The 13,006-nt window shown below is 47.1% G+C and overlaps 1 pseudogene; it reads right to left on the bottom strand.

Moving 5' to 3' along the window:
- Nucleotides 1–8,376: 8,376 nt before the first annotated feature.
- LOC123426011 lies at nucleotides 8,377–10,700 on the bottom strand (annotated as a pseudogene).
- Between the last annotated feature and the right edge of the window lie 2,306 nt (nucleotides 10,701–13,006).

Below are 13,006 nucleotides of genomic sequence, written 5' to 3'. Positions count from 1 at the left end.
TCTTAATCATACGGTGTGAGACATATGTTATCCCTACTATTATCTTTATTGTCTCTCTGATATTTAGCATGTTAATAGCTTGTGAGTCTATTTATCTTGTGCTCATATCTTCATGCTCACATGTTATGCCTTGCTTCCATATTTATCATGCTTATTTGTTTGGTACAAGGAGTGCCTCACCTATAACCTCTAGGGGGAGTGCCACGCCCAAGATGCGACCCTATCCTCAATTTGGCACGAGGGCCTCGTCAAGGATAGAAGCGCATCTCGTCGTGTCGCAAGAATGGATATCGTTACAAGTACATGTACTGAAAAGAAGAGATATATATAGAGTTGGCTTACACTCGCCACAAGCTACATCAGAGTCACATCAGTACATTACATAATCATCAAGAGTAAGAGCAGGGTCCGACTATGGATGAAAACAAACGAGAAAAGAAGAACGACGTTCATCCTTGCTATCCCAGGCTGTCGGCCTGGAACCCATCCTAGATCGATGAAGAAGAAGAAGAAGCAACTCCAAATGAACAATCAACGCGCTCGCGTCAAGTAACCTTTACCTGTACCTGCAACTGGTGTTGTAGTAATCTGTGAGCCACAGGGGATTCAGCAATCTCATTTCCAAAGGTATCAAGACTAGCAAAGCTTAATGGATGAGGTAAGGTTAAGTGGTGAGGTTGCAGTAGCGGCTAAGCATATATTTGGTGGCTAAACTTACGAGTACAAGAAATGAAAGGGGGGTGATCTACGCATAACGGACGTGAACTACTGATGATCAAATGAATGATCCTGAACACCTACCTACGTCAGACACAACCCCACCGTGTCCTCGATCGGAGAAGGAACTCACGAAAGAGGCAGACACGGTTACGCACACAGTTGGCAAGTTTCAATTAAGTTAACTTCAAGTTATCTAGAACCAGTGTTAAACAAAGTTTCCACGTTGCCACATAACCGCGGGCACGGCTTTCCGAAAAGATTTAACCCTGCAGGGGTGCTCCAACTAGTCCATCAAAAATTACCACAAGCCGCATAGAAATCCTCAATCACGAAGCTCGCGATCTCGTAGGATTCCCTAGTGGAAAACCTCAACTCTGAGATTACCCAAAGCATCACCGGAATCCCGATGCACAAGATATTTCGTCAAAGGTAAAACTAATCCCGCAAGGCCGCCCGACGTGTCGACGAACCCGATAGGAGCCGCATATCTCGTTCTCAGGACACGATGGATGGGTCACACTAGGAGAAGAAACATCGGGTTGCCCCTCGGTGGCCCCGTAGTCTGCAAGTTTGGACCAACACTCATGAGGAGCACTGGCCCGGGGGTTGATTAATTAGTCCGCGGGTGCCGGCGGGTCCCAATGCATTATTATTAGGTTATTAGGCAAATTTAGTACTCCCTCCGTCCCAAAATAAGTGTCTCAACTTTGTACTAGCTCTAGTACAAAATTGTACTAAGCTTGAGACAGTTATTTTGGGACGGACGGAGTACCAAAGTTGGGCCTTGCCAGACCAGTCTTAATCTAAAACGAATTATCAAGGGGATCCCCATAACAACCCCGACCGTGTTAGGAGCGCTCATTTATGGAACATAACACCGGTAGCCGAAACTAAGGGGGCAAAGGTGGAACAAAACACCAGGCTAGAAAAGGCCGAGCCTTCCACCTTTTACCAAGTATATAGGTGCATTAAATTAAATAACATTTAAATATGGTGATATAACAAGGAAACCATGTTATCACATGGAAGCAACTTCACCTGCAACTAGCAACGCTACACAGGGTTAAACAAGCGGTAACATAGCCAATCAGTGGTTTGCTAGGTTGAACAGGTTGAAGGTTTTCATGGCATTGTTGAGAAGCTGATATTTAACATGTGGTAGGCAACGAGACATAATCGGTAGCATCGAAATAACTAGCATGGCAATGATAGTAATGGTATCTGGGGAAATGGTCATCTTGCCTGAGATCCCGCTTGGAAGAAGAATGCCTCCGTGAAGCAGACGAACCGACGTAGTCGAACGGGTCCTCACAATCCGGCACGCTGCAGAACTCTATCGAAACGAAGCAAACCGGAAACACAAGTCAACACACGGAATTCATCACACGATGCACAACACATATGATGCATGAGCAGCTGAAAAAATGCAAGTCATAGCATGACAATTCACAACAAACAAACACTACACATTAAGTGAAGTTCAAAATGCAACGAGTTGCATATTGACGAAACTCCACGCTTAATTATTTAGTTATATCCCAATTAGATACACGACAATACTAAATGTGATTAAACATGGAAAGAGGTGAAGCGTAATTAAACTACTTATCTAGGCATTTTAAATGAGGTCGGAAATGACATATAGCACCTCCGAAACGACCTCACACGTTAATTTACAATTCTGTCCAGATCTGAACTAACACATTTAATTAGTTGTTAAACAGCAAAACAAATAGGTTCACGTGATTCTACGCGTCATTTCAAGCAATCTACACATAGAGAACATCTCCAACGGAGCTACGGATCAAAAGATACAAGCCCCGCAAGATATGATGGCATGAATGCAATATGTGTGCAACGACGGCTACGAGCACTTCAAAACATACAACCAGCAAGAGAAAATGAAACTACACGAGATTCTAAGCAAGTTTCATGTAGGACACGATCAAATCGGAGCTACGGTTCAACAACTACAAGCAAAACAAGAAATGACTACAATCTGTCAAAATCAGCCACATAGCATTTTCTACGCCCCACAACTACGGGCTACACTACTCCGATAAACTCAAGCAAGGCATGACACGAAAGAGGGCAAGAAGCACTACTACAAACAACTAACAACAACTAGCATGGCAGCAAGAAACATTAGGAAAAGAAGTCACAAAATGGCTTCCCACACACTATTTCAGTCTTACTGAAAATAACACCTCATGAAAGTGCAGTTTTCGATCTGAAGGCATATTGACAGCAGCAAAATCATAAGCTACAGGACTCCAAAGGGCATGAAAATTCACAGCATGCTAGAGAAACACAAGGGATACAACTAACTCCATTGGACCAACCTCAAAAGAGCTACAGATCAAAAGATACAAGCAAGACAAGACAGCAACAAAATATAACAGATTCCAGACTTAGAAATATTTCAGCACCTCCAAATCAGCACTATTTCTAGCAACTTGAGAGCAAGCAAACCACACCTAAACATTCATTTCTATTGCAACTAAAAATACCAGGGGCTAGATTAAACACCCAAGAACAACTCCCTAGTTGACAACTTAATCAAAGGAAGCACGGAATAAATCCTAAGAATTAAACAAAAGGGCATCACGGCAAAATATCGCGCGAACTAACTTGCTCTAATGCTAGAACTAATTGCACAGAAAAATCCATGGGATTTTTCTACCCCGGAAACATATAAAATATATGGGGTTGCACAACAAAAATAATACCACACGTAAATGCGAGATAAAGACCTAAACACGGGAAATAATCTAGCGGCAAATACCTACACGCAAAAATACCATCGGCTACTCTAAAATACATGGCAAATGGGTCCCTAGAGCATGAACATTTAATCTAAGGCATTCGGGCAAACCGGACACGCGCGAAAAATAAACTACGGGCAAAACATATTAGGACAGCACGCTAAATTAGGCAATGGGCATGCTAAACGACGTCAAACAAATGTGAAAGTTTTATAAACGGATTCTACGCGCAAAACAACATGAAAAACATATCTAATATGTCGCGATCCGACTTACGGAATAAAAGTTATGGGCATTTAAATATCGTCTATTTACTGGAATTTAAACTAATTCCAAAAAAATCCTAATAACCTACGCGGGCCGAAACCATCCTAATGGGCTACACAGGGGCATGGGTGCAGGTACTATCTAGCGCCCAGTGCGCGTTTTAGGGCGACCGAGGAGAACTCACCTTGCGGGCTGGCTCGGCTGATCTGGAGGGAGGCGGTCGGCCTTGGGCCGAAGGGGCGCGGGATCTGGGCCGGCCTGGGGCTGCTCGGGGAAGCCGGGCCAGGCGAGGCGTGGCGGCGACAGCCCGTCGTGTGTCTGCGCTCCTTGCTGCCGACTGCGGGCGCTGGGACGAGGAGCTTCTCCGCTCGAGCCGGAGGCAACCGGGGGCAGGCTGCTGGGGCGCGGGTGACGCGGCTGAGGAGCCCCGGGTAGCGGAGGCGGCAGATCCGATCGGATCTCGCCGGATCCGGGCCAGACGGCGGCGGGGCAAGCACGGAACGCCGGCGGCGCTCGGGACACGGCAGGCAACTCCAGCAGGGGACGAAGCACGGACGAGGGCGGCGACCTGCGCGGGGCTCCGGCGGGTTGGGGCTCCGGCTGCTGGTGGCGAAGGGCAGGGGCGCACCGGCCGGCGATGGGGAAGGTACGAGAGACGTCTATGGCGCTGCCATGGAGGGCTCGGGCTGCTCTCTTGGCCCTATGGACGTCGGACGTGTCCGGTTGGAGGCGCGGACATGTCCGGTAGGTGAGAAAGTGGGCGAATCTGATCCATTAGATGTGAATCCAATGGTCATATTTGTCCAGAGGGTTATGGTTGCGGGATATTGAAGGGCGAGGGCTAGCAGGTGGAGTTTTTGAGGGGGGTGGCTGCAAAAATTACTAGTGGAAACCCTAGTGAAGTGAGAGGGGTCTCTCTAGGGGGTGTTACTTATATAGGGTTGGTCTCTGGAGGGGTGGACCTCGTTCGTCCGATCGCGATCCAATGACCACGAACGGAGGAAGTGGCTAGGTGGCACTGATGGGCTGTGTAGATGGGCTAAGTAGAGATGAGAGGGAAAAGGCGCGGCCCGACAACGTGTTTTAAAAACACCGACAAACGTCCGACGGTAGACCGAATACGGTGCCGCTACGGACGACCGTTCGGGTACCACACGAACTCCGGTTGCGACAAAACTTGACAGGCGGCCTACCTATATTAAAATAACACCGCACGTCGAATCTCACCCCAATCAGAGAAAGTTTTCAACACACTTTTAAAACAGGGTTTCGACGGTGCCGCGGGCGCGTGCGTGTGCGGTCGGGCTCAGAACGGACAACGACGAGAACCGGCAACTAACAACGGATGCAAGTTTTGAAAACTGGCGGCAACGGAGAAGCCGATGCAATGCTGATTATGCGCATGATGCGATGAAGATGCGACAAAAGAAAATAAACACACGACGAAAACGGAAAGAAAAGGGGAATCTTCTGGAACGTCGGCATCGGGCTGTCACAGGGAGTGCCTCTCCTAGGTTGTGTGTCTTCCTGTCCAAAGCATTACTTTAAATATATGCACACATCCAGGGGGGAGCCTGTCTCTAGTTTATAGACCTCGGGTTTTCATATGCTTTTCATATATAGTTTTTGTGCAAATCATGTATTGTCATCATTTCACCAAAAAGGGGGAGATTGTTAGGGCATATTTCTCCCTAAGTGGTTTTGGTGATTGATGGCAGTACCTCTGCGGACTAATCGTGTGCATTGAGCATTTCAGATAATATATGATTAGGCACAAGAGGATTCGGTGCCCCTCGGTGTATTTCAAGAACGGTGGTCTTCTACGATTCTCTGTGGTGGATTTGTGTCGTAGGAAAGTCGTACTATTAAGAGGGGGTCCGTGTCGGAAAGGTTTTGGGTGGAATCAACACGTACACATTCCTTTGCACCACCTTTCCATTCCCAATGGAGCTCCAACCTTCCCATTTCAACTCTGTGCAAAAAGGTCTAGCGGTCGTACTGCACACGGAGCGGTAGTACCGCTCTCTGCATGGTAGTACTTTTTTACTATCGCGCTCAGGGCGGTAGTACCGCTCTAGGGGCGGTAGTACCGCTCCGGTGCGGTAGTAATTTTTTACTACCGCTCTCTCGGACTTTCTTGCGCATCTTTTCCCTAGCACCGGTAGGCACGGTAGTAATTTTTTACTACCGTGGTAGGTGAGCCTGCCAAGCGGTAGTACCGCTCCTAGCAGCGCTAGTACCGCTCTGCGAAAGGTTGTGAGTGGGGGTAACGATTGGATTTGTCCCCCCACTATATAAGGGTGTCTTCTTCCTCAGAACAAGTACCTCTTACCTCCCCAAGCTCCATTGTTGCTTAAAAGCTCATTCTTTCCCGATCTCTCTCCCTAGCCAATCAAACTTGTTGATTTTCTACGGGTTGGTTGAGAAGGCCCTAATTTACACTTCCACCAAAAGATATTTGATTCCCCCCACTAATCCCTTGCGGATCTTGTTACTCTTGGGTGTTTGAGCACCCTAGACGGTTCAGGTCACCTCGGAGCCATATCCATTGTGGTGAAGCTCTGTGGTCTTGTTGGGAGCCTCCGAGCATTGTGTGAAGATAGCCCCAACCTTGTTTGTAAAGGTCCGGTCACCGCCTTCAAGGGCACCAATAGTGGAATCGTGACATCTCGCATTGTGTGAGGGCGTGAGGAGAATACGGTGGCCCTAGTGGCTTCTTGGTGAGCATTGTGCCTCCACACAGCTCCAACGGAGACATACTTCCTGTCAAAGGGAAGGAACTTCGGTAACACATCCTCGTCTCCACCGGTTCCACTTGCGGTTATCTATTACCTTTACTTTGTATTTACTTTTGTTGTGGTGTGTTCTTTGCTTGCTCTTGTTGTTGTGGTTGTTAGCATCATATAGGTTGCTCACCTAGTTGTTTATCTAGAGAACCTTTTGTTGCTAACCCTAATTTGATAAGAAAAGCTAAAAAATGATAGTTGCCTATTCACCCCCCCCTCTAGTAAACCATACCGATCCTTTCAAAGGAGAAGTTGTTGGCTATTAGAGAGGCCAGAGGTTTTCCAGGATTGCCCAGATCAATCGACTGCATGCATTGGCAATGGAAGAACTGCCCAAAGGTTTGCAAGAAATGTACCAAGGTCACACAAGAGAGGCCACCATCATACTAGAGGCGGTGGCATCACATGACTTATCAATTTGGCATGCTTTTTTGGAATGTCAGGTTCTCACAAGGACATCAACGTGCTTCAACGTTCTCCGGTGCTCAAGAGTCTTTGCAAAGGGGAATCCGTGCAACTACATCATTTAACGGTCGAGACTACAACATGGGGATATTATCTTGCCGGTGGCATATATCCTCAGTGGGCTGCATTTGTGAGGACCATATTCGAACCACATGGCAGAAAACAAAAGCATTTCACAACAATGCAGGAAGCAGCTAGGAAGGATGTGGAGAGGGATTTTGGAGTGCTGCAAGCGCATGGGGAACTGTTCGTGGGGCTGCAATGATGTGGGAACAAGAAACATTGTGGCAGCTGATGACATGTTGTGTTATTTTGCACAATATGATCGTTGAGGATGAGGGTGATGGTGTAGCCCAAACCAATGGTTTTGAAGCACCTGAAGAACAAGTTGAAATCCCTGAAGATCAAGATGCAATTCAGTTCATGAACTTTCCGCAGATAAATCAAAATCTCTGATATCATCACGTGCACACGCAACTACTCAATGATTTGATAGATCATATGTAGACCCATAATGGAAATCAAAGAGCAGATGATTGATTGTGCACTTTAAATAAATTTGTTGGAAACACTTTTTATGTTTGGTACCAACACTTGTTTTAGGTGTGACGTTTAGTATCAGATGATCGACGTGCACGGCTTTGCATGAATTTAAGAGTTCGAATATGAGATATGTGGATACACGGAACGAAATATGAGGGATGCGTCCGCTGGTGTGTCCACGGATGTATAGAGGACCGGATTTGCCAAGTTAAGTCGTAGATGCTCTTACAACAGCGTCAGGCACCAAATAAACACATCTCAAAATTAGGAGGCCAACTCGTCTGTCGAGACTCGGAACCTCCAAGAGAAACAACTCGTATTAAGCAACTCTTATTAGGAGGAACAACTCGTATTAAGCAACTCTTATTAGGAGACTCGGAACCTCGAAGAGGAACAACTCGTATTAAGCAACTCTTATTAGGAGACCGTTGTGTGTATGGTGCGGCTTTCTAAGCTTGTACATATAACTCTTTTCCTGTCCATGAAAAGCTTTGGCTTTTTCATGAGAAAAATGCACGTTAACCTGCAACCACGTATGTCAAAATTATTTCACGAAAAAAAAGCATCTAAACCTGCACCCCCAGTCAAAATTAAGCAACTAATGGATTCAGTGCAAGTCGGATTTAAACACATGCAATCCTGGCAAGAATCGCCAAGAAAACATTTCCCCCGAAAACAATTGTTGCAAGAGGGATTGTGTTGCAGGAAAGAAGCATTATCGAGCTAAGAACTGGTCGAAAAAACATCATCCGAACAAAGCCAATACATACAAGAGCACACCTGGAGATCAGACACACACACACATGCACACATCAACATCACATTCATAATTCCAGCAAAAAAAAAATCACATTCATAAGTATAAACAAGTTCAGGAAAACTGAATCTCAATAGTTGTGGAATAGTGTGCATCAACATATAAACAAGTTCTGCACAAGGAATTAAGATTGACGACTGCTAAAGTGCATTGTTCAAGACAAAAATTCATTTTGCTAGCACCAAGACTTGATTGTCCACAGCAATGCGAGAGAGTATCCTTTTCTCTTCTTCTCTTCTCCAGCGTCAAAGGGACGCCAGTTGAGAACTCTCTCTAGTATTCTTCTTCCTACTCATGCATGCCCATTGTTAGAGAACTCCCTCTAGTATTCTTCTTCCTACTCATGCATGCCCATTGTTAGAGTCCAGGCCCATGTGGCAAGTGAATGGCATCACGATCCCTGAATTGCCGCACGCCTGGATCCCTTGTACCATCCTGTCCTTGTCATTCCCACAGACAAACTTGCGACCCTTTGGGTGCAAAATGCCTAGGTGACCAGGACAGAATGCGCAGGTCTTCCAGTACCGTCCAAGAGGCTCTTCTACAACCATGCATCAATCATATCAGGCCAACCAGCTAACAGGAAAGAAAGAATTAAGTTCATATACAAGCATGGATACAGAATTCTCCTTGGACTGGTGGTGACAAGCATGGATGGTGCATGTTTCAACGATGGGAATAGGGTGCCAGCTATTGCTGCTGGGCTTCTCAGCTCCTTGGACTGGTGGTGACAGCAGCGAGAAGACGGAGCTGGTGACGGGTGGCTTCTCAGCTCCTGGGACTGGCGGTGGCAGGTCCAAGCAGACAGAGCTTCTGCTGCTGGGTGGCTTCTCATCTCCTCGGACTGGTGGTGGCAGGTCCGAGCAGACAGTGCTGCTGCTGCTGCTGGGTGGCTTCTCCTGGGACTGGTGGTGGCAGGTCCCAGTAAACAGAGCTGCTGCTAGTGCTGCTGGGTGGCTTCTCAGCTCCTTGAACCGGTGGTGGCTGGTGAGAGCGCTGAACGCTGTCTTGTAATGCACCTCAGCAAAGAAGCGCTTGATCTTTTTGGTCTTGCGGCAGCAAGCCCAGAAGTTGAGGTGATACCACACCTGGCCCCTGGAAAACGCTCCGGCAACCATCAGAGGCTTCACAGCATCAAACTATTTACCCTGCAGGCAGGCAGGCAGGCAGAGATTGGTCATTCCTGTCATGCCATGCAGCTCGAGGCAGCAGGAACCAATTGCGATGAAATTGTCAAGGACTCCAACATGAATTCCAACTTGAATGAAGTGAACTGGACATGCATACCGGGTGTCTGGCATTGTAATTGTGGAGAGCGTAGCGGACATGGTGAATCATCATGAAGTCACGCTCCCTGCATCCAACGCAATTGGAGAAGTTTGAATGTTTGATTGATTAATTATTTGTTCAACTCGTGTATGAAAAAAAAATACAAGGCTCCATCAGTTCACTAACTGCAGTTATACTCATACAAGCTGGCGTTACAACATAGACACAGGCCAACAAAGCAGAGTTAATATGAACAGTTTCCATGCTGAAGAGACAGCAGTTCTTCATTTGAAACCCAAAGCTACTTCATCAAAACGGGATGGCACTTTGTTTGGGTCGCAACTCTCAAAGGAAAACTTTCTTTCGATTCATAAATTAGAATTAGAACTATGCTATGTGCCAACTGGATTATTGTGTGTAATCAAACTTAATTGTAGTCTTTAACACACAATACAGCATAAGATCTTTTAAGTTAATTAGTGCTTTCTTCTAGGTCTAGTAGCAATCTGCGGCTTTGTTGATTCTAGATTTTACAGGGCTGATTCCTAAAGCACCAAAGCAAGCTAGGAACCGCAGTGCAGGAAAGTTTGATGTATTCCCAATTTCTTAACAGCATGCAACAGTTAATCTATACCTATTTCTTGCTAATCATTTTTAATTTGGTGGAGTTGCTACAGAAATATAACACTAGAGCCCGGGGGGATACGCGGCAGCTCGCGCAAATAGTTGTGCAGAGTCGTGGGAGCAGGTCCTCCAACGCCGGTGCCGTCCACGGCTCCCATCCAATCGGCAAATCATGTGCCATTGACGGTGGTCGGTGGTCTGTGGAAGGAAGAGATATGGGAACGGAACTACTTAGCTGAAATTTGGCAGTAAAATCGGCATGGGTAATATCACCTCTAATCTAATCCAAACTAAGATCCAAAACAAACACTAATGAGCAGTAGGAATAAATGAAGGTTACCGCGGCTTAGGAGTGTGGTGGCAGCGGGGCGATCCGGCCAGACAGTGTGCGATCCGGCGTTGAGGCCGGCGAGAATCGCCTGCGTGGGCGGGGCGGCGGCGGCAGGGGAGGGGTCAGGGGCGGCGGAGGTGGGGGCGGGTTGGCTACCAACTCAGCCCTGGAGTAGATAGATTTCGCTTACCATTGCGATGGTCTTATTAACTGCCGATCGCACAGCAATTCATGAACAAAGAGGTCCAAATCCGGCACCTCGTCTTTGTTACAGCAGCCGTCGGACACCAAACAAACACATCTCAAACATTAGGAGACCAACTCGACTTTCACGTCGAAATCATCCGATAAACATCGAGAGTGGTTGTAGATCCACATCAGAATCATCTGATACGTGACTTTCGTCGAGTCCTGTCGATTCACGGGGGATGACCGGTGCATGGATGTGGAGCTCCTTTTCTGGGCCACCCACGAGGCCGAGTCGTCCGATCCGGTGCAAGCGGCACGGTGGGCGTTCTACCTGATGGCAATCCCTCATGTTTCAACATCCGTCCGTCGCGGGTGGACGCCCTTACCAGGATCCTGCCGGAAATGCTACCGTCGGGGGTGCTTCCCCCGCGCCAACTTCTGATCCCGCCCTGTTTCGTCAACGTCGGCGGGCTCTCCTTGGCCTGATGATGGAGGCATGGATCCTATTCGTCTTCTCCCCTCTTTTAAGACTAGATTGCTTGCGTTCCGTGCTAGATGCGGTAGAGATTCTTGGAATTTTGCTATAAAAAAATTGGTGGTGAAAATTTGAGGGGTTCCTCTCAGCAATTTGTTAATCCCGCCGAGGTGAATGCCGTTTCTACGGTTGTGGATCCAATTCATCCTTTTGCTGGGTCGTCAGAAGGCTTGATTGGTGGGGATCATTTGCCGACGGTGGTGGTCGTCGGTGGGGATGTTACATTGGTGAGGGGTGAGATTTCTCCACTTCTTTCCAACTTACAAAGGGGACCCACTTTTCATGCCCGCTCCTTGGTAAGAAAGCGGGTTGTAGGAATGCGCGTTCTCCCGTGGAAGGCCTAGAAGTAGAGGAACACTTCAGCCAGCTCTGGCTCGTTCCCTCTCCCCTCCGTCGTTGTCGTCCACTTCCTCCATCCGAAACTAAGGGTGTTGGGCACTCCTCTGAGATGCTTTTCTGGATCCGTAAGGATCTTGTAAATTCCGCCTCGTTCACTGATGTTGATTGCCACCCTGTTGTTCGCCGCCCCTCTGATCCACCCCCTAAATTTATCAATCTGGTGCGTGAAGGTATAGGCCCTAGTTCTTCCTTGTTTGTGGATATTGTCAAAAAGGGTGCTTAGATGGCGGATTGCCGTGGTGGAAGCTCTGGCCCTGGGGCGACTCGTCCTGCTAAGGCTGTCGCGCAGAAGGTCAACTCTGCTGGTGCGAGCAAGACAGTCTCGGTGGCTGCCAAGGAGTCTGTCCCTGCTCCAAGGCCCGCCAAATCTACTGCTTCCACTGCCACTCCGTCTCAAGTCCAATCCTCACAGGCTCAGGAGGTGGAGTTGGAGCAGCCGCTTGATCCCAGGTACAAGGACATGATATGCTTTAACTCTGGGGTCCTCGTCACTATGTTGGTAATTGTGTCAAGCCGAAATTGTGTTTTCTCTATCAGTAGAATCATAATGTTAACAACTATGTTGCCTTGACCAAGATCCAATCAACTGCTTCCTTTTTGGGTAGTGGAGCAAGAGGGCTTGGTTTTTACCATGTAGATGTGCATGTTGCTAATGAATCTAACTCGCTTAATTTCCATAATTGTGATGTGGTGAATATTACCAAGGGGGATGTGGACAAGGATCTGCTACTAAGTCTTTTGACTGATACTTTGTGTAAGTCAAAGCAATGGCCATGGCAGATCAGGGAGATATCCCACAAAACCTTCCTGGTTAGATTTCCACCTTGAAAGAAAGTTGAGGATCTGATTGAGTTACTAGGTTTCTGCCTCCCTCAAGATGTTGTTGTTAAGATGACTAAATGGAAAGGTGCTTGTGATCCTTCTAGAGAATTAGTGGAAGCTTGGGTCTTGATTGAAGGTATCCCACCTAAATGGTGTACCTCGAAAGTTTTTGCCCAGGTGGCTTCTATGTTTGGGTTCTTAACAGATGTTGATTGGAATGGAGTGTTTAGGACCTTCTTTGAGAATGTGACGGTCAAAATTGCTTGCAGGGACACGACATGAATTCCTTTTGAAAGGTTGATTGAAATGAAGAAAAAGTTGTTCCTGATGGGGTTTACTGTTGAAGGGTTTGAATAGGTGGGTGGTGTGGACTCTGTTATTGATATTGTTTCTGAAGATGAAGATGTGAATGCAGGAGGTGCTGAGGAAGATCTTGGGGATGATAAGGAGGAAGAATCCAAGGATGAGATGCAG

This window comes from Hordeum vulgare, chromosome 2H (assembly GCF_904849725.1).
Source record: "Hordeum vulgare subsp. vulgare chromosome 2H, MorexV3_pseudomolecules_assembly, whole genome shotgun sequence".
Taxonomy (NCBI): domain Eukaryota; kingdom Viridiplantae; phylum Streptophyta; class Magnoliopsida; order Poales; family Poaceae; genus Hordeum; species Hordeum vulgare.
The sequence above is the reverse complement of the archived record's forward strand: the minus strand, read 5'-3'. Positions and strand labels throughout refer to the sequence as shown.